At 39.8% G+C, this 21,495-nt stretch overlaps 1 protein-coding gene across 1 annotated transcript in view; it reads right to left on the bottom strand.

Annotated features, from left to right (window-relative positions):
• Positions 1–21,495, bottom strand: part of gjc1 (gap junction protein gamma 1) — a 35,458-nt gene that overhangs the window by 2,466 nt on the left and 11,497 nt on the right. The window lies entirely within an intron of this gene.

Raw genomic sequence — 21,495 nt, 5'->3', positions numbered from 1 at the left:
GCGCTAACCTAATGCGAAAGCTGCGGTTAGCTTCGCGGCCAAAACTACGCTGCGACTGAAACGCATTTTTCAGCAGCAATTTGAATATTTTCACTTTGTTAGAGACGCAGGTGTCCAATTCAAACCCCGGGCTCGGCGGAGTATATTTTTTTGGCCCACTAGAGTCAACAAGTTCTAAACAAAATACATGGCTCTGAGAAATCAAACTAGCGCTAATGCTAGCGCTAACCTAGCGCGAAAGCTGTCAGTGCCGCTTGAAGCCACAGAAACTGCGGTTAGCATTGCGGCTAAAACAACTCAAACACAGCAGTAATTTGAATATTTTCAATGTGGTTGAGACGCATGTTTCAAACTCAAAGCTCGTGGGCCAAATCAGGCTTGTCAGAGTATTTTCTTTGGCCCACTAGAAAAATAATAATACATTGCAGTTATAGGCGCCTTTCATAACTCTCAAGGTCACTTTACAGTCACAGGATCAGTTTTTCTGTGGATGAGCAGCGGCCGCCACATGCGCCAGCGTTCACTCAACTCGGAAGTAACTCAAATGGATAGAAAGTTAGCTAGCTAGCTAATAGATAGCCAACAGATAGCTAGCTAATAGATAGCCATGATTGTTGACATTGATGGTGCCCAATCATTTTTTTAGAATAGGCTACTAATGTTGTAGATGGAGGTGCTTGCTACCTGGTGCCCACAGTCACTATCTTTGGCTCAGCTAGCTAATAGATAGCTAGCCAGCTAATAGATAGCAAATAAATAGGTAGCGAGATAGCCAGAAAGGTAAATAGATAGCTAGATACATTCAATCGGAAGAGAAAAGACAAAACAACCTATATTATTCCATTCGTTCCGAGTCAAAAAAGTATTTTTAATCGATGCTACATTGCTACAAATTTAGATTGCCATTTTAGCAGCAGTTTTACGTTATAAAAATGTTACGTCGCCATACTAGCACTCTGAAAAACCTTAAACACAACATGTCCAGTGCTGAAAATAAGTTTGTCTCTGCCTGGTTTAAGACGTTTTTAGAGGTGAAGTCATAATTCTATCATTAAACACGCCCCACCACCCCCAACGTGAAACCTTTATGGGATCTGTTGCTCCTTCTAGCATAAACAGGATGCAGCGAAAAGCTCTGTGTCATTTTGAGGCTGCTGTCAAGTCGCCTCTTAAAGGAATTAAACACTGCTGGAAAGAGGATATTGCTATTAAAATAAAATAAATAAATAAATAAAAGCAGCGCCAAGGAGGAAAGGAAATAATCCAAATCGGGAATTTCCGAGGCCCCAAACACACACGTGCGCACTCACACGTTCTATCTTTTTTTTTTTAAATGCATTTATTTATTTTTTTTGGAAGCAATAAATCCTCTTAGCGAGCCGTCTTCTGTATTAGTTTGCGAGGTAAATGTCATTTTGCCACGTTGCGCTATTGCCAAGCGAAGTCTGGAAAGAACGGGATGCGTTGACGACGTGGATTATTTCACAGTTTTCGGGGATTCTCCGAACCGAAGCAGCCGCGTCAGCAGTTGTCGGATACAAACCGTCAAACTTGCATCGAAACGCAAACAGCGGGTGAGCGAAATATGACAGCGGTGCAAGAGTTTTCTTTCTCCCGTAGAGGATACGGTTTATTGCTAATGGCAGTGGTAAGGAAAATCGTAGTTGAATAGTGGCGGGGATTAAAAAAAAAAAGGGGGGGGGGGGGGGCTGTCATCTTTTGCCAGCAAATTGGTAGCTTCGCGAAGCATTCAAGTAGGAAATACACCAGTCACTGCTTACAAAGGTTCAAAGCCTCAGATAGAATTTGACTGCAGACCGCTAAAATGGTTGCACATCATTTTGTTTCATAGCGCAAATTTGAGTGGTTCGCTAAGGTTGTTTAACTCATTCGCTGCCATTTACGAATTTATTAAATTACAGTCAAACCATGGTTTTCAACCATAATCCGTTCCAGAAACCTATTTGGTTGAAAACCGAAACGTTTCCCATTATAATCAATACGTCTTTTAAAGCTCTCAGTCGTACAGGAGTGGTCCATCGATGAAAAGGTTTCTTCAGCTGTCATCTATACTTCTTTGAAGGTGTCGGACGTTTTGCTTCTTATCCAAGAAACTTCGTCAGCAAACTACAGTCTAACTGGTAGTTTCGGCCCTATATATATCCCTACCGTCCAGACGTGGCGGTGCCTGACTCTGCTATGATAGGTCCCTGCTCTCAGGTTGCGGGGAGCAGAGGGCTCCACTGATTGCTCCTGACTAACGACTGGCCTGATTGCCCTCTTTGCTCTGGTATCACCTCTTCAGCATTGCTAATCCAATGTTGCCTAGAGCAGGCTGTTGTACGAACAATCCAAATTGAACCTCACACCACCATAGCGGTATAGTGACAGATTTATCTGTTTTATGAACATCGCTTCTTTTACTCCCCTTTCAAGCCATTTATGTTCTTTCGCTAAGATTTTAACCTCATTGTCGTCAAATGAGTGGTTGCTAGCTTTTAGGTGCATATGTACTGCCGATTGAGGCCCACTAGTATTATCCCTGCGATGTTGATAATTATTATTATTATAATCAATGTAATCACTGTCTGCTTTTTTATCGTGATTGAACAATACAAACAAACACACCTGCTCACTACACGAGGATAATGTGTTGGTTACATTGAGACGCGACACAAGGATATGATGTATACGCTGTCACGGTTTGCAAGGTGGTGATGGTTGTGGATCCCAAAAAAGCAGGCAGGAGGAAGCAGCAGGATGTATTTGACAAATTGCATTAAAATAAAGTCAGCAGGACCAAAATCTAAAACATCAAAGTCATCTGAAGAGAAAGGTACAAAGTATCAAAGAAAATCATGAGTAAAAATCTGCCAAGATGAAACAAACCTGACAGGGTGTAACAAACACATTCAAAGTACAATGACCCGACACCGAATGGTCGTGCCGGGAGTCCTTTTGACTGTCACTGATGAAGACGACCAACACCTGTGCAACTGTGGGCGGGGCAGACAGAGGAAGAATACATCCCTGTATAATGTGTTAGATTATCTGTTGCTAAAACTCAATATTCTGTGGGTCCTGGAATTCGAGCGCCAATGACAAAAACCCTGGCACTGGAGTGGACACATTTTTACACGTCTCGCAGTGAATGAGTTAATATGAGTCACTTTTCATAGAGGAAGAATATTTCCCGGTAGATTGTGTTAGATTATCTGTTTACATGTGTTGCTCCACCGTTAGCGTTCAAATATTCATTGCTCCAAGGCTTCTAAATACACAAAGCTTTTTTGTTTGATGTTTAGTTTGACTTCAAACTTCCAATTAGCTTGAAGCCTCTTTTTTGTGGCTAAATTGTTAAGAATTACACATCAATTTTGTCCGTTTGAGAAAATTTACCACTTTTCTGGAGTGAGGCAAAAGCCAAAGCCTTTTCTGTCTTAACGTCCTGGCTGACAAGTCGGGTAGAGAAAGAGGTGGTGAGGGAATGGGAATGGTTTTCAAGAATGTTTTCGACAGTAGCGTGTGCATCCATCACCGTGACCGTATAAGGACACGGCCGGGATGCCGCTGGAAGGAACATGTCAGGAATCGTTTACGTGTGCGCTCCCTCGGCTCGCACTGCCACGCTACACACTACAAGTTGCGAGTTGTGCACTCACACATACGCACTCACACACAGGGAGAATCCGCACTTGTACGTCATTGTCTTTCCAAATCGTCCTTTTTTTTTTACTGCAGGCCGCAAAAGGTTAAACGGCTCTTTTGATGTGCCGTATCCCCCTGCGCACAAAGTGACTGTTTGGGATGATATCGAATGGCAGGCAATTGGCGCTTTGATGTGTTTTAAAATGGCCGCATTTTTAAATTATGCAAATATTTCCTATCCACTGTCACATTTGAAACAGTGACTTAACTTGAGTCATTGCGACACATTCTCCAACAAGCTCACTGTTTTCTTCTCAGAAATAAAATTTTGCCTGTGTGTGCATGTATATATATACAGTAAAGTCTTGTTATATCGATATCGGATATATCGATAGTCCCGGTTATATCGATACTATTTCTATGCACGCACGGAGAAAATTACATGCAAACAGGGTCGGATATATCGATAGTCCCGGTTATATCGATATTTTTTCGGACTCCCTTGAATATCGATATAACGAGACTTTACTGTACTATATATACAGGTAACATCCGACTTACAACCGGCTCGACTTACGACCACTCGTACTTACAACCACGACCTCCAAACCCTATTTTTAAAATTTTAATTCTACGCCTGGCACCGCAACACGCTAGCAGGCCGGCAACATGAACGACAATTTCGTGTGTGTACAGAAAATGAGGACAACAGGATGGTTAAACATGAACGACAGTATTCTCAGATGTGTAATAGCACCTCCCGACCAAAGGAGGCACTGCAGCCATTCATGCTCGCCTGCTATTTTGAATACAATACTTTATACAACCTGGCTCTTTGCTTTCACATCCTATTTGCATTTGTGTGAGCTTTTGGGGACAGTCAGTGGCTAAAGAAGCTGTCTCAGCGCGTCAAGTTTGAGGCGATGTGAGTCAGCAACGCAACAGTAAGAACAACAACGTGACACAACAGCAACAGCGGTACTCTCATCGCTATGTGAACATCAATTTGCTCTCGCAGGCTTTGGTATGCCCAAACAGGTTGTCGCCGGGGTCAGCGTGGCGACGAGGAAGGTGATCCTGGATGGAGTCACCATGACGACACGGTGGGTAACAAGGATGAAACTCAAATACAGTGATACCTCGGTTTATGAACCCCTTGGCTTACGAACTTTTTGGTTTACGAACGTTACATTCATGAAAATTTTACCCTGGCACTGCGAGTGGCAGTGGGCCATTAAATACATGAGATGGAGCTGTGGTGACACAATATGCTTCGCATTGCACAGTTATTGCACGAAATGTGTATTAAAAAAATAGAACTTTTTGCCTCAAAACTATTTGTCTCGTTAAATATTTCAAATGCCTGCCAGGCTGTATTACATGCAGATATATGTACATATATATGCGCACTCTCGTTATGAATAGACGGGCAGCTGAGGGGCAGTGCGGATAATAAACGTGGTGCAAATGGTTCTTAAAAAAAACAATAACGAGTCCATGCCAGGCTAACGGCTTCATTAGCCTCGGCTTGAACTTGACTTGGGCCTGCAGAGCGTATTTTACAAAATGATGTTTAATAAGCTATTAGGAACAACAATTTGTTCACGTTCAAATGCGTCCACGTTGCTTCTATTTCAATTATGGTTCAATAAAATGTAAATTAGAACGTTTTTCTTCTCTGAATAGCATAACGTGCAGAAATCATCAATGCACTTTGTTAGCCAAACATGACTGTAAATAATCAAGTTAACCCGCTGCAAGGAGAAAAAAAACATTCCGAGAGGCCTCTTATGACGATAAACATCTCAGCTCTTAACACTATTTACCCGCCCGTTTCAAGTGAGTGCAAAAACTTCAACTCATCAGCATTGATGGTGATTACACATCAAGCTTGATGTCCCCAAAAAAGGGGGACGATGAACGAATGGCAACCACGAAAACCAAAACAAAACATCAAATTCCAAAAGAAATGAGCCGTGTCCTTTTCTAAGACACGAGGATGGCGCACGTGTGCGTGGTAGGAAAGTCAAAGTTGCCTCATTAACGCAGTCCGAAGGCAAAAGTGCCTCCATATGTTACGGGTGGGGTGGGGGGGGGGGGGGGGCAGCATCTGTGCCTTGGACTGTACGATACATGACACGAAAAGCCTTCCGTGATCCGCAAGAAGAAGCAAAGCGGGATAATACTCACTTAACTCCTTCCTTACTTACTCCACATCCCCCCCCCACACCACACCATTCAGCCGTCACCCCAAAGCAAACGATCCGTCCGCGAATGCGAGATGGCGAAAGCCGACGGACAGCATGAGAAGGAGGGCAGAGCGTTTTTGTGGCACTCGACAATGGGTGGAAGCCCCCCCCCCCCCCGCCCCCCCATCATCATCATCATCATATACGCAAAGTGGGTCACGGTTAGGGGTGGCGGAGGCGGGATCGGCCGGGATAAGGGTGGGAGTGTAAGGTTGGGAATGGGGTGGAGGCAGAGTGTTGCCTTGGCGAGGGTCAAAGGGCAACCCATGTTTGGAATAAGATCCAAGAAATATAAGCTACAGTGATACCTTGGATGGTGGTGGACCTGAAAAAAAGCAGGCGGGAGGGATTTGACATATTGCATGAAATAAAGTCGGTAAGAACAAAATCTCAAACAAAAAAGTCATCAGAACAAATAAGGTCCAAAGTAGCAAACAAACCCATAACAATGACCCGACACAAAATGGTCGTACCGGGAGTCCTTTTAACTACCACTGATTAAAATAACCAACACCTGTGCATTTGCAGGCGGGGACCTACAGTGCCACCTGTTGGTCGCAAACAGAAACGTGACATATCTGCTAGAACGATGAAAAAACAAAAAGCGCCACAGACATTGAAACATTTGAAACTGGATTCGGAAGTCTTTCATGTCTTGCCGCAAACGAAGCCGTCAGATTATCGGCCGTTATTAGCACATGAGAGTCATATCATAAATGTCAAATCTGAGAAGCTAATCGTTCTCAGTAACTTCACACGGATGGAAGTTTACCCCCCCGCCCCCCTGCAATTTCCTCCAACACGTGCCGCAGCCTGTGGACTTTGATTGACACCAGATGAAGTTAAAGCGGATTGCCCGGGCCGGAATGTGTGAACGGCGGAAATATAAGTAGCCGTCCAGAGATAGCGCGCGGTCCTAATTTGAGCCACCAGCACGAGTCAGTGGATTTAGATCAAATCAAAGGAACATCACTTATTGTTGGTGGCTCTGCATGATTAGCAGCGGAAAGTGAAGAGGGGGATTATGGGTTAGCACTCACTGCACTGGACGCTTGACAGAAAGCATTTAAGTCAAGAAGGGGCCTTTCTGGAGACTTTTCCAATGGGTGACCTGACATGACTATTTGGGGGAAGTGTTAGCGGGAAATGCAAAGCGACATCAAATATATATTATTATTATTACAGTAAAGTCTCGTTATATCGATATTCAAGGGAGTCCGAAAAAATATCGATATAACCGGGACTATCGATATATCCGACCCTGTTTGCATGTAATTTTCTCCGTGCGTGCATAGAAATAGTATCGATATAACCGGGACTATCGATATATCTGATATCGATATAACGAGACTTTACTGTATGTCTATATTTTTTTTCCATGATGGCGGCGCGTGAACACGCAGCGGCTCCCCTCTCTCTACCGGCAAATTGGCATTTTCGCAGCTATTGATACTATGATCAAATTGGCGTTTTCGTGTTTATTATGTTTGTTAAAGTCATTCTAAGTGCCTTGCACGCTGGGTCCGAGAGGACAATGATTTCATCTGTGCTGTCTGTCATGCATATTAGCATATTTGACAATAAAGCTGACTTTGACTTTGATATAGAAGCCGTGACGGTACGGCCGGACCTTGAGATGCGAGTTATGATTCGTGTGAATTTTGCTTTGACTTGAGAGCAATAAATTGAGATGAAAAAGTCGAGAGATTGTTATTCTCCGTTGATGAGGTGAGATTTTGTAGGGTTTTTTTCCCCCATTAATTCATTCGTAGCCATTCCCAGATTTATTCAGGAATTGAAAAGTGTGGCGTTGAGCGCCATTCTTGAATTTGTTCGGGTTTTGTTTTAGTTTTTTTGCAGGGGTGCCGCTAAAGTGCTGGTCAAACCTCTGGCAATGTTTTTTCACTTCCACGAGGGGGCAGCATTTGCCTTTTGTCCGTGTTAGCGCTTTGTTAAAGCACTATATAAATCATTATGTATGTATTGCATTGCATTTTGTACACCCTCCCCCATTTCAAGCTCAGATAACTACAGACCCATATAATTTCGGAATTAACTATTTCCTTCTGATGAAAGAAGAGTATTAGTTTTTTTCTATAATAATAATAATAATTTCACATTATATGAATATATAATTTATAAGTGCCTTTCAAAACTCAAGGTCACTTTACAGTCACTATTAGAAGTTTTTCTGCAGCGGCAGCGGTAGTCACACGCACCAGCATTCACTCAGCCCGGAAGTCACTCAAATAGATAGCAAGCTAGCTAATACATAGCTAGCCAGATAGCCAGACAGCTAATGGATAGCTAGTTAGATAGCTAGCGACATAGCTAGCAGGATAGCCACGCAGCTAGCCAGATAGCTAATAGATAGCAAATAGCTAGCTAGGTAGCATTGTAGCAGGGGGGGGGCACACCGAATGGAATGTTTATGTCGTCTTAAAACTCGATATTCTGTGGGTCCTGCAATTTGAGTGAAAATGACCAAAACCCTGGCACTAGAGTGGACACATTTTTGCACATCGTCTGGCAGTAAATTACTTAATATTAACCCTTTCGAGGACAGTGGTCATGACAGTGGACAGTGTATTATGTTCTAAATAATTCAATATGTATTGTATTGTATTGTAATCAGGTTCTTTCTCTCTGTTCATCTGACAGTAGGCCTGCGTTGTGACCCAAAATCGCCACACCGGATCCGGAACACCGGATGTTCACTAGCGAGCATTGTGTGTCAACCGCGAGCCCCCGTTAGCATGCTAATAATAAACCGGCAAATCACACTGAGTCTCCATTCACCTTCATGACAAAACACGGGCGGCGACACGGATCAGGATTAGCGCTGTTTTATTTCACCGAGGATGAAATCATGTCAAATATGAATAATAATTAGCACCTGCTTCCCTATCGCTGTTGTATGTGGTGAAATGGCATACAGGAGGAGGATTAAAGTGGAATTATAGCGTGCAGGGTTGTGAATTTGCATTCGTTTTTCGGGTCGGCTGTGTGTTTTTTTTTAATTTTTTTTTTTAACGACACACCACATGTTTATTAGCCAACTTGTTTTATGGTGCTGCGTTTATGGAAGCCTTAATTGCTGTAAACAGCAAACAATGGAAATGGGATTGCCTATAAAAAATAAAAAAGTTTAAGGAGTTTATTTGGGCTGCAGTCATGGAGATAATCCACGTTTTTTTTTGTCACAGGGGGGTGTTTGCCATTGCAAAAAAAAAAAAAACATTCTAGAAGGAGAAAGTTTGTTGAGGAGCAAGCTTTATCTACATGAACACATGCGTATAAACCAAACAACAAAATGGCCATCTGAACTCTCATTTGAATTTTTAATCAAACCTAATGTCCTTCGTGCATCGCTTTTGGAAAAAAAAGCATTTTTATGGAAGCCTTGGAGCAATCTATATTTGAACACTAATGGTGGAACAACACATGTAAACAGATAATCTAACACAACCTACGAGGGTATATTCTTCCTCGATGAAAAATGACTAATATTAACTCATTCACTGCCAAACAGGTGCAAAAATGTGTCCACTCCAGTGCCAGGGTTTTTGTCACTTGAATTCCAGGATCCACAGAATATTGACTTTTAGGACAACAATGCAGCGTAAGAAACTTTAGACTCTCTTCTTTCATAAAAAAAGAGTTAATTCCTAAATTATAAGGGTCTGGAGTTATATGAGCTTGAAATGATGGTGGATGTCCAAAATACAATGCAATAATAAGCGCCTTTCAAAACTCTCAAGGTCACTTTACAATCACAGGAAAAGTTTTTCTGTGGGTGAGCAGCGGCAGCCACACGCACTAGTGTTCACTCAACCCGGATGTAACTTGGATAGAATAGTAAGACAAACAGATTGAAAGCTAGCTAGCAAGCCAATAGATAGCTAATAGCTAGCCAGCCAGCTAAATAGCTAGCCAGGCAGCGAGATAGCTATTGTGTGCTTATAAATGAAATGTATTATTATTATTATTATTATTATTATTATTATAATTACACAAAAGACAAAGAGAATTGACCTAGCGCAATATTTCTTACTAAAATGTTACATTATTTGTTATTTTGTTTTTTTTTTGTTGTTGTTTTGACTTCAAGATGGCGCCGCGAGAGTGGCTTCCTTTACAGCATTGTGAGTGGCTTCCTGTATTGTGTTTTTCTACTTCTTCTTTTCCTTTCATCACTTTGCTGCTGTAAAATGTACATCTCTCCACTGAGAGACTAATAAAGGCTCATCCAATCCAATATTATTAAAAAAAAAAACAAATCAGTAAAAATTTGCAGATTTAGAGAAAAAATCCGATTCCAGAAATCAATGGATGCTTGGTATGCTGCATTCACTGACCAGCTCGTTCCCTGTGGCATCCCTCCCGTGTGTCAGCCAGAGACTTGACTAACCCACTTATGCAGCTGCATTTGTATCCCGGGAATTGAAGCGAAAGATTTAAATGGCATCAGTCTTGCTATTAAAGCAACGCAAAGCATCAGACAAACAGGGAGGAGGCATGTGTGTGTGTGTGTGTGTGTGTGTGTGTGTGTGTGTGTGTGTGTGTGTGTGTGTGTGTGTGTGTGTTCATGTAGCAGCTGCAGCTCTCCGCCTCGATCCACACTGTAGGGGCCATTCTGCCGTCGAAAAGAGCAATGATGAGAGATGACTTAGCGGATTGTTAAACAGGCACACCCGCGCGCCCGCCACACAAACGCGGGTGGATTGAAATGCAAGGCCACGCCCCCCCACACTCATTCTCCTGTAGCCATTAAGGCTTTGCCCATGTGCATTTTAAGGCCCGAATCCTGTATATCGGGTGATGCGGGCGACCAAAGATGAGATGAGATGGAGCGTTGTCAACCTCCGGTTTTAGCATTAGCATAGAACCGGGATTCCCTAGCGAAGTTGCGCAGGGATGAGGTGGGAGACGGGGTGCGTGTAAAGTACCCAAAATGCACTTCATTCAACTGTCAGTGTAGAAAAAGTCAAACTTTTGGAAAAGCTTGTTAGCAAAAATGATGACGTGACTCAACAGGCTTGATTCTGCCTTGTAAAGCGGCACACGCTCGTAGTCGCAGAAACGACAGAACGTAGAACGTGAGGATGCTGCAATCAAGCCATGCCATTTTGAATGTTGTTATTATCGTGTTTTTATTTGATGTAAAATAAAATGCAAAATAAAATTAAAACATGAAATGAAAATACAGTAAAGTCTCGTTATATCGATATTCTCGGGAGTTGGAAAAAATATCGATATAACCGGACTATCGATATATCCGATCCTGCGGCATGTAAATTTTCCCCTTGCGTTCATAGAAATAGTATCGTAATAAGCAGTACTATCGATATAACCGATATCGATATAACGAGACTTGACTGTACTATTTTTTATTTTTTATTATTGTTTAATTAAAATGTAAATGTACATTTAATTTCTATTAATATTTACATTACAATTTACATACAGCATACAATAAAAATAAAATAAATTAAAAATGAAAAAAATCAAAAATTAAAAAATAAATACAAATAAAAATTACACTAAAAATTAAGATAAAAATTAAAATTAAAATTAAAATTTAAATTTAAATTTAAATTTAAATTTAAATTTAAATTAAAATCACAAAATGAAACATTAAGAAACATTTATTAAAATTAAAATAAGCAAATAATACAAAAATAAATACAAATAAAAATTACAATAAAATTACACTAAAAATTATACTTAAAAATACAATAGAAATTACTATAATATTAAAATTAAAATTAGAATAAAAATTAAACAACATTAAAATCAAAAAACATTAAAATTAAAAAAATTAAATAAAATTAAAAATAAAAATAAAATTAAAATAAAAAAAATACGAAAAATACAAAAAATTAAAGTTAACATTAAAATTAAATTTTCCATTATTCATTTCTAATAGGTGATGCTCATAGATGAGATGATGCGCTGCTGTTTTTGGAATGTTAAAGGGAGTGTGTGGCTGGCTGAAAAACTATCTTGCGTAGAAATCCAACATGCACGCGCGTACACACACACACACACACACACACACACACACACACACACACACACACACACACACACACACACACACACACACACACACACACACACACACACACACACACACACACACACACACACACACACACACACACAGACACACACGCACACACCAACACACAAAATCACGTATCTAATGAGACGAGCGAGTTCATCCACGGCCGGTTGGAGGTTTTCTGTGTTCACACGAGGCTCTCATGCAGCGTCCCATTCATGAAGCGAACGAGGATCGTCACACTATTACAACATCTGCTCGCTTACACCCCCCCCCCCCCACTCCCCTAGCCACCTCACATGATTCCCCCTCGTCCTGGGGGTGAGGTGCTCCTCACTATGCCCACCCCCATCCAATCCACTCACGCTGCCGCTAACTGTCGCTCTGGTTGCCCACCCCACACCCCCCTTAGCGCTTCCTCTCCATCCCAGCCATCCATCAAGGACGCTTTTACACCTCGTATGCACTTCCTGTCACCGAGGCTGAATTATGTTTCGTGTCAGCCGGCATTAGAGGTCACGTAACCATAACTCCTGATTTTTCAATACAGAAATACATATTGTCTATGATGCCACTGTGTTAAGAAGCTTATAGGTTTGGATGTTTTTTTTTTCCTCACTGCTTATCAGCGAAGACTTCATAAGGACTTTTATCGTTCGCCTTGTTTGGCTTTGGGTCGTTTCTGTGCTTTCATGACAAAAGGGGTGAAATGATGTGCAATTTGACTTCAAATTCATGATGAATATTAATGTGGACTGTAGCCATGTTGAAAATCTGTCACCCTTCTGGCCAGTGTTTGATTCTGCAATTTAAATAGCATGGTGGTGTTGAAAAACAACACTTCAAAGTAAAAAAATGGGATTGGGTTGGACGGATTTGCCTTTATTAGCCTCGCAGTGGAGGCATTTACATTTCACAGCAGCAAAGTTATGGAAGGAAGAGGAAAGGAAAGAAAGAAGTAGAAAAACAAAGCACAGGAGCTGCTGGAAAGGCAGCAACTGTCACGGTGCCATCTTCAAGTCAACAGAACAACATAATAATAATAATCATATGACAACAGAAAGAAACTGTCACAAACTGTCGCGGCTTGGAATTGAAGCGGATTTTCAGTACGTGGGACAGGAGGTGTGAGACAATCTCTTTTCATCAATGGATGCTACAGCTTTGTGTTTGCTTTCAACATTTAGCTTGTATCAGACGTGCATATTCCACCAAGACATCCCTGATCCACTGGTGAAAAGGACACTTTGCCTTCTCTTTCATCTAGATAGAACTGCTTCATGCAACAAAGATGGTGCATAAAGTTATTTGTTATTTAGTTTTTTGTTCTTTTGACTTCAAGATGGCGCCGCGAGAGTGGCTGCTTTGACAGCACCTCCTCTGTTTTATTTTTCTACTTCTTCCTATCCTTTCTTCTTCCTTTTATAACTTTGATGCTGTGAAATGTAAATTTCTCCACTACCAGACTAATAAAGGTAAATCTAATCAAATCAAATATTTTATTTTACATTCTTTTCTGCCAGAGGTTGGCCAATGTAATAATAATAATAATAATAATAATAATAAATTTCATTTATAAGCAACTTTCAAAACTCTCAAGGTTACTTTACAGTCACAGGATAAGTTTTTTTTCTGTGGGTGAGCAGCGGCAGCCACATGCGCCAGTGTTCACTCAACCCGGAATAACTCAAATAGATGGAAAGCTAGCTAGCTAGCTAATAGCGAGCTAACAGATAGCTAGAGAGCTAGATATCTAATAATAATAATAATAATAATAATAATAATTTCCTTTCTAAGCACTTTTCAAAACTCTCAAGGTCAATTTACATTCACAGGATAAGTTTTTCTGCGGGTGAACAACGGTGACAGAACACGCCAGCGTTCACTTAACCCAGAAGTAACTCAAATAGATAGAAAGTTACCTAACTAGCTAATAGATAGCCAATAGATAGCAAGCTAGATAGCCAGATAGCCATATACCTAATAGATACCCAGCCAGCAAGATAGCTAATAGATAACAAATAGATAGCTAGCTAGGTAGCTAATAGATAGCCATTTGCCTAATAGATAGCTAATAGATAGATAGCTAGAAAGCCAGGTACAGTAGTTAAAAGGACTTTATCACCAATCAATTTTATGCTTAGAAATTGTAAACTTTGAGCCAGCTTAACCCCAAAATGTGATTGTGATTGACAAATTCGAGTAATTTGGCTCCCGGGGGCCAATTTGCCTGCATACTCGCCGCAACAAAAGAAGACCTGCGACATATTTAATCAACATTCTTAATAGAATATAAATCCCAGCGACGTCCCCTCAGGGTTTAAATACAACAGCAGTAATGAGTGACTGATTAACAGCCGCCTCATTAGCGCCGGCTTCATATTAGCACCTGACAATTCACTTTCAGAATACAGCAACGTACGCGGGCCTCCCCCCCGAGCTAGCGTGAAATTGGCACTTAGCGTTACCGCGAATGTCTGGACGTCTATCGCGACCGTGGCGATGAGTCAATCAATTAAACGCACGCGTGGCTTCCTGCGGAGATTAATTAGGATTGCGTAATGAAATGTGGCTTGTGCCCTGCGGTGGCGGCGTGCTATTTACGGTAAGGCCATCTTGGAAGAACGACCGATCCTGATGTTAGATGGGGGGGGGGGACGTCAAGGTGAAGACAAGGTGACGTAATTTGGATGTTTACACTGATTTATAAGAAAATATACAAAAATGTTATCATCAGATAAAACCACCCTCATTTCAAGCTCATAACTCGAGACGCACATAACTTAGGAATTAACTATTTTTTTTTCTGATGAAAGAAGAGAGTAATTTTTTTAACGCGGTATTGAATGTTTATGTATTCCTAAAACTCAATATACTTTAGGTCTTGCAATTTGAGTGAGCATGACAAAAACCCTGGCACTGGAGTGGACACATTTTTGCACATGCCTGGCAGTGAAGAAGTTAAAATGAGTTAAAATGCTATTAATCCATTCCAGTCACCATAAATCTGCCAGTGAATATCTTAACACAAAACGGGAAAAAAAAACGGGTTAATCTGCCTCACATACGCAAAAACAAAAATGTTTTCACACAGAACCCAGCCAAGCAGACAAAGCTATTCAGACAATCAAGCATGTTGGCATACACACTCATCCGCACAGCGGCTACATGTCCTATTACGGTTCTTTTTGTCACCCCCATGAATTCTTGATAATCTGCGGCTCCCGGAGGAAGTGAATAATTCAGTGAACATAAACATCGACACCCACTAGGGTGTCTGCTGCCTTGCCGCTATTGCTGTGGCCCCGCCCACTTATACTCAGTGATGCCGTTCGTAATTCACACCGACGCAGCCACGTTCGCAGTGGGATGCTCGGCTGTTCGCAAACGCTCAGGGAAAGAAAGACAGTGAATTTTTTTTATTGGGGGATATATAAAACATTTTAAGACTTGTTTAAAAAAAAAAGATATTTATTTGGATTTTACATTTTAAATGTATCAATATGTCAATATTACAGTTTCTCTTGAATGAATAAAAAGGTTTTTTTAATTATTTATTATTATTATTATTATTATTTGTAACTATTATAACTTTTTGTATTTAACTTTGCTGCTGTGAAATGTAAATCTCTCCAATGCGAGACAAATAAAGGTACATCCAATCCAATTACTATTATTATTATTACTATTATTAATTATTATTATTACCATTACTATTATTGCAATTATTATTATTGTAATTATTATTATTATTGGAATTATTATTATTATTGCAATTATTATTATTATTATTGTAATTATTATTGCAATTATTATGATTGCAATTATTATTATGATTGCAATTATTGTTATTGCTATTATTATTAATATTATTATTACTATTATTTTAAAATCTGAATATCTGCCAAAAAATAGACGCCAGCAGTCAATACAATCATGTTGCATAGGTAATAATTATAATTATTAAGAATGCATATGAGGACATTTCATTCAGGATTGGTGGGGAAAATTACGTTGAATAAATCCATTGATTATTTCAAATGAAAAGACAAAAATTAAAATACGTATTGAAAATATTGGGGAAAAAATGGAATTTGTTTAGTCTTTGAAATAATATTTAAAATAAATTTTCCTATGATCATTTTAAAAATAAAACAATTATCGTAAACAAGAAAATGAAAAAAATGGCATGTGTGAATTAGTAGTATTAATTATTATTATTTCAAATGGGAAAAAAAATCAAATGTTTCATATCGAAAAAAAAAATAATGGAAATGTTTTAGTTCTTCAAATAATATTTAAAATACATTTTCCAATGTTCATTTTAAAAATAAAAATATTGGCGTAAACAAAAAAAAAAAAAAAAAGGGCATGTGTGAATTAGTAGTTATTAATTATTAGTTCATTCAGCGTTTTTGCTTAATTTTAGACTAGTGATAACATAGAAAAGTTTCTCCAAACAGGTAGAGTATATTCTACATTTTTTTTTTAATATTTCAAATTGTTTTTAGTATAATAGCAAAAAATCCGTTTTCTCCCTCTGGGGTCAATATGCTACACAATGTTAGCGGCGGAAGCTCGGATTTGATTTCCATTTTCCAATCAAATAACAGTCATTCAAAGATGTAACTAGTGCATAAAAAGCAGGTCAAATCTCTTTTGTTCTCCAAATATTAAAAAAAAAGCAAACGTTTCTTTTCCTTCCACAAGCCGCCATTCACCGCCCTGAGCCACGAAGACTCCCCGCAGGAGGTCACGGATCCTTTGCTCCGAATTGTAAACACAACAAGTGTGCCCGCCTGGCCTTGACCTTTTTTCCGCACTTACAAAAGCCACAGGGACACGGCGGGTTTACGACCGGCGGCCCAGCCTTGGGAGAGACGGCGAGGCTAATACGTTTGTCCTCAGATGCTTTTCATTCACCGGTCATCAGTGCCATCGCCTCGCTCACTCGAGTGGATAAAAAAAGAAGGATGGTTCAAAATAGCAAGTAGCCTTCAGCCAAGTGCTTGAGGGCAAAAAATAAATAAAATTAATAAATAAAAACAATAAAAAAAATACAATAAAAAAAAACAAAACAATACAAACATTACAAATAAAACAACATAACATAAACAATAAAACAATGAAATAATAAAACCATACAATGATAAAATAATAAAATAACATAATTAAACACAAGAATTCAATAATATAAATGATAAAATAATAAAATAAAATAAAAAATTAAAAAATACAACAATAAAATCATAGACATAAAAATAAAATAGCATAATAACATAAAAGAATAAAACAATAACATAATACAATAAATAAATAAAATAATAACATGATAACATGATTAAATAAAATGAAACAAAATAAAACAAAATTCTAAAATTCTAAATTTCGAAGATTCAAAGATTCAAAGATTCAGAGATTCAGAGATTCAGGGATTCAAGGATTCAGAGATTCAAAGATTCAGAGATTCCGAGATTCAAAGATTCAGAGATTCAGAGATTCAGAGATTCAAAGATTCAAAGATTCAAAGATTCGAAAATCCTAAAATTCAAAAATCCTAAAATTCAAAAATCCTAAAATTCAAAAATCCTAACATTCAAAAATCCTAAAATTCAAAAATCCTAAAATTCGAAAATCCTAAAATTAAAAAATCCTAAAATTCTAAAGTCCAAAAATCCTAAAGTCCGAAAATCCAAAAATCCCAAAATCCAAAATATCCCCAAAAATCCCAAAATCCAAAAATCCAGATCTGAAAAAGCCTACAAGAACATACCGAACCCTATTTGGTGTCAATTAAGGACACCACAATACTTGTGATGCCACAACTATTAGCATTAGCCACCACCTGATTTCTTTTGCCACTTGGCACGTCGTTGTGTGGCCTCCGCAGTCTTCCGAGTGAGTTATTTCCCAGAAACCCGCATCACCATTGAGCACTTTCATTTTAGGGTCTCGAATGAGATCAAAACGCAAGCCGCCAGCGAGCGCGAAAAGATGAACGTCGCGAAGCAAAGTCGGCGCCAACGTTAACAATTGATTCCCCGTCACCGCCAAACTCAGCAGATGGCGAGCGAATGCAAACGGAAGCGAGCGATTCAATTTGAGAGCGCGTGACGCACACCGAACGAGACGAGTGTCGAAAGTTGGACCGACAGGGCTTCCAATATGTCACAGCTTCCGGCGGCTGTGCAACATTAATCATCTTGTTCAGCTGACCCCCTTTTTTTTTTAATGGCCGCGAGACAAAAAGGGTTTTGATTCAAATTCAGGGGCGTCGTTTAAAGGACAACTGACGCCATTTTTTTGTTTCCTAACTGACATCAGAAAAACATTTTATAGCATCTAAAATACCCAAAACACGCAGGCTGATATTTTTAGTCAAATGCTAAACACCAACGACTTCAAGTGTCCCAAAACTGCTTCAAAATGACCTCGGAATTGGCAAGTTTCAGAAGATCCGCCCCACTTGTTCGTGACATCACGCCAGGATACTCCAAACGCAAAACAATGGCTTAAGAGAGTTCAGATTCGGAGATGCTTTCTTGTTACTCATCCAGTTATGAATATGATTCAAATAGTTCTGAAGAGGAAAGCATAAATGTTTGCAATCGATTAGAGAAGTCCTCCGTATCAATTCGAGCCATCAGGACTCCAATGTAGTGTCCCAGAAAATGCACAAGATGGCGCCCAAGCTCCGTTGGAAATGGGCTGATTTGTCTGCTGGGAATTTGTGTCAACTAGTATCAAATAGTAGTCTTGGTGCAACACACAACGATTCACCGTCGCGTTATTTATGTGTTTTTCCTTCTTATTTTGACATCAACACGATGTTTTCAGACCACACAAAGTACCCATGTGTGTGTCGCTTTCTCGGTCAGGGGCGTTCCTGACGTGACGTCACATCAGGAATCATCACCAACTCGAAACCAAGACTTCCTGAATATTCAGCGCGAGTCTTAAAGCGTAAAATATAGCTCTGTGCCGTGGAATCTTTGTAAAATGCGCTGAGTAGAAGTCATTGGAAGTCATTTTACAAATTATAGACACAGTAAAGTTTGTAAAAGAGAAACACGGACCAATGGATTTGTCTGCATGAATAAAGAGAGGTCCAAACAGGTTGGCAAAAAGTCAATTTGGTTGGGTTGAGCTTGGGAGTAGAAAAGCGCATCATTGCATCACGCATGCACCAGCAGGCCCGCAACAATATGCAGAAAGAAGCTATTTCAAGTCAGGCCTTAAGCACGCATATGTCAACTTCATCCTTTTGCTCCTTTCGTTGTATTGTTTCACGCATAAAGTCTCATATTATTATTATTATAAGCCTGCCGGCTTACACGAGAGCATCTGCGCCATCCCCCCTTTGGTCCAAGCCGTCGCACTAGGAAGGGCCTGCATGGGCTCGCATCGTCTTGACGCCTCGTGGACAGGGAAAAAGCGGTCAAGTATGAACGTTACTTTGTTAAGCCGTGACTGCGGGATAATAAACAGAGACGAAGGAAATGAGGAGGGAGGTTGTCCTGGGAGACGAGGCGCATACAGATGATGTAACAGGCCGGAGACGAATGAAGTAAGCGGATACGGTTTGCTAACTAAACAGTCTGTCATTTTCTAAACAGATTTTTTTTTTTTTTTTTTTGATACTGAGGCATTAGTCAGTGAAGGAATTTCTATTTCACTGTCATGATATTTATAAAGCGGTATCTTCAGTTGAGATATTAAGAAATCACCTTTGCCAATTGAAATGAATGGAAATGCCCTTAAAGGACAACCGATGCCCCCGGACAAGTTGTGTCCATAATTTGTAAAATGGCTTCAAATGACTTCTACTGAGCGTATTTTAATAAGATTCCACCGCATATAGGTATATTTTACGTTTTAAGACACACAATGCATTTTGGGTACTTTGTTTGGTCTGAAAACTTCGTGTTGATCCGTGTTGATGGTGAAATTAGAAGGAAAACACATAAATAACGCGATGGTGAATCGTTGTGTGTTGCACCAAGACTATATTTGATACTAGTTGACACAAATTCCCAGCGGACAAATCAGCCCATTTCCAACGGAGCTCGGGCGCCATCGTGCGCATTTTCTGGACGCTACATTGGAGTCCACGCGGCTCGAATTGACACGGGAGGACTTCTTTAATCGATTGCAAATATTTATGCTTTCCGCTTCAGAACTATTTGAATCATATTCATAACTGGATGAGTAACAAGAAAGCATCTTCTCCGAATCTGAACTCTCTGAAGCCATTGTTTTAATTCTGGAGCAAGGCAGTGTGTGACCAATAGTGACGTCACGAACAAGGGGGCGGGACTTTCTAAATCTGCCCAGTTCCAACCTCATTTTGTGGCAGTTTTGGGACACTTTAAGTCATTTTTATTGGTGTTTTGGATTTGACTAAAAATATCAGCCTGTGTGTTTTGGGTATTTTAGATGCTATAAAACGTTTTTCTGATGTCAGTTAGGAAACAAAAAAAAAAATGGTGTCAGCGCCAAATGGTGTTTGAAAAAAATTATTAGTATTTATATTTATTATTTTATTATACAGTAAAGTCTCGTTATATCGATATCGGATATATCGATAGTCCCGGTTATATCGATACAATTTCTATGCACGCACGGAGAAAATTACATGCAAACAGGGTCGGATATATCGATAGTCCCGGTTATATCGATATTTTTTCGGACTCCCTTGAATATCGATATAACGAGACTTTACTGTATATTAACATTATATTACTATTATTATTATTACTATAATGATGAATATTATTATTGTTATTATTGTTATTACTAGTATTATTATTATTATTATTATCATCATCATCATTATTATTATTATCATTACATGACAGAAAAAAAACTAAACTATCCAAAAACAAAAAACGATTTCAGGCAACGGCCAAAATGAAACTTGTTTGCATGCACTTGCCCTTCTCACACTGCCCCAGGAGCACTTTGGCATGCAAAAACGCGTCAACATACGAGGACGTTTGGACGTTTGGATGTTGTATATGGAACAGAGGGACAAAAATAACCCGAGTATACACTTGCGTGCGTGTTTATGCGTGTTTCCTTAGCTATTTTTATGGGTGCACCCCCTCCCCCTTGTAGACGCTCCATTGAGTAGAATTAGCGAGACATTAAGAGCTGCCGGCATTTACAGTGACGCTGCACGTGCATCGCAGATCCAGCCAATTAGAAAGCCAGGACGCCGTCAACAGTCAAGTGTTTACATTGGGCTGACTGATGCCATGTGACCCAGAAATAGAGGTCGTGACCTTTCGGATTGAGGAGAAGCAGAAGGGGGGGGGGGGGGTTGTTGGAATAGCGTTCCGACACGGAGCTGATGAAATGGGAGTAATGTGCGCATTCGCTAGCAGTGACTCACTGCTAGAGAGTTGAAAAAACATCCACATTTTGTTCTCTGTCCACATGGAAAGTCCACATTTTGTGACTTGGTTGTTTCGGTGTGACTTTGTGCAACCACGTGTGTGCACCCATAACCACCCCCCCACCGTGCAAGGC

This window comes from Hippocampus bargibanti, linkage group LG17 (assembly GCF_051943395.1).
Source record: "Hippocampus bargibanti isolate YZ-2025 linkage group LG17, ASM5194339v1, whole genome shotgun sequence".
NCBI classification, from domain to species: domain Eukaryota; kingdom Metazoa; phylum Chordata; class Actinopteri; order Syngnathiformes; family Syngnathidae; genus Hippocampus; species Hippocampus bargibanti.
The sequence above is the reverse complement of the archived record's forward strand: the minus strand, read 5'-3'. Positions and strand labels throughout refer to the sequence as shown.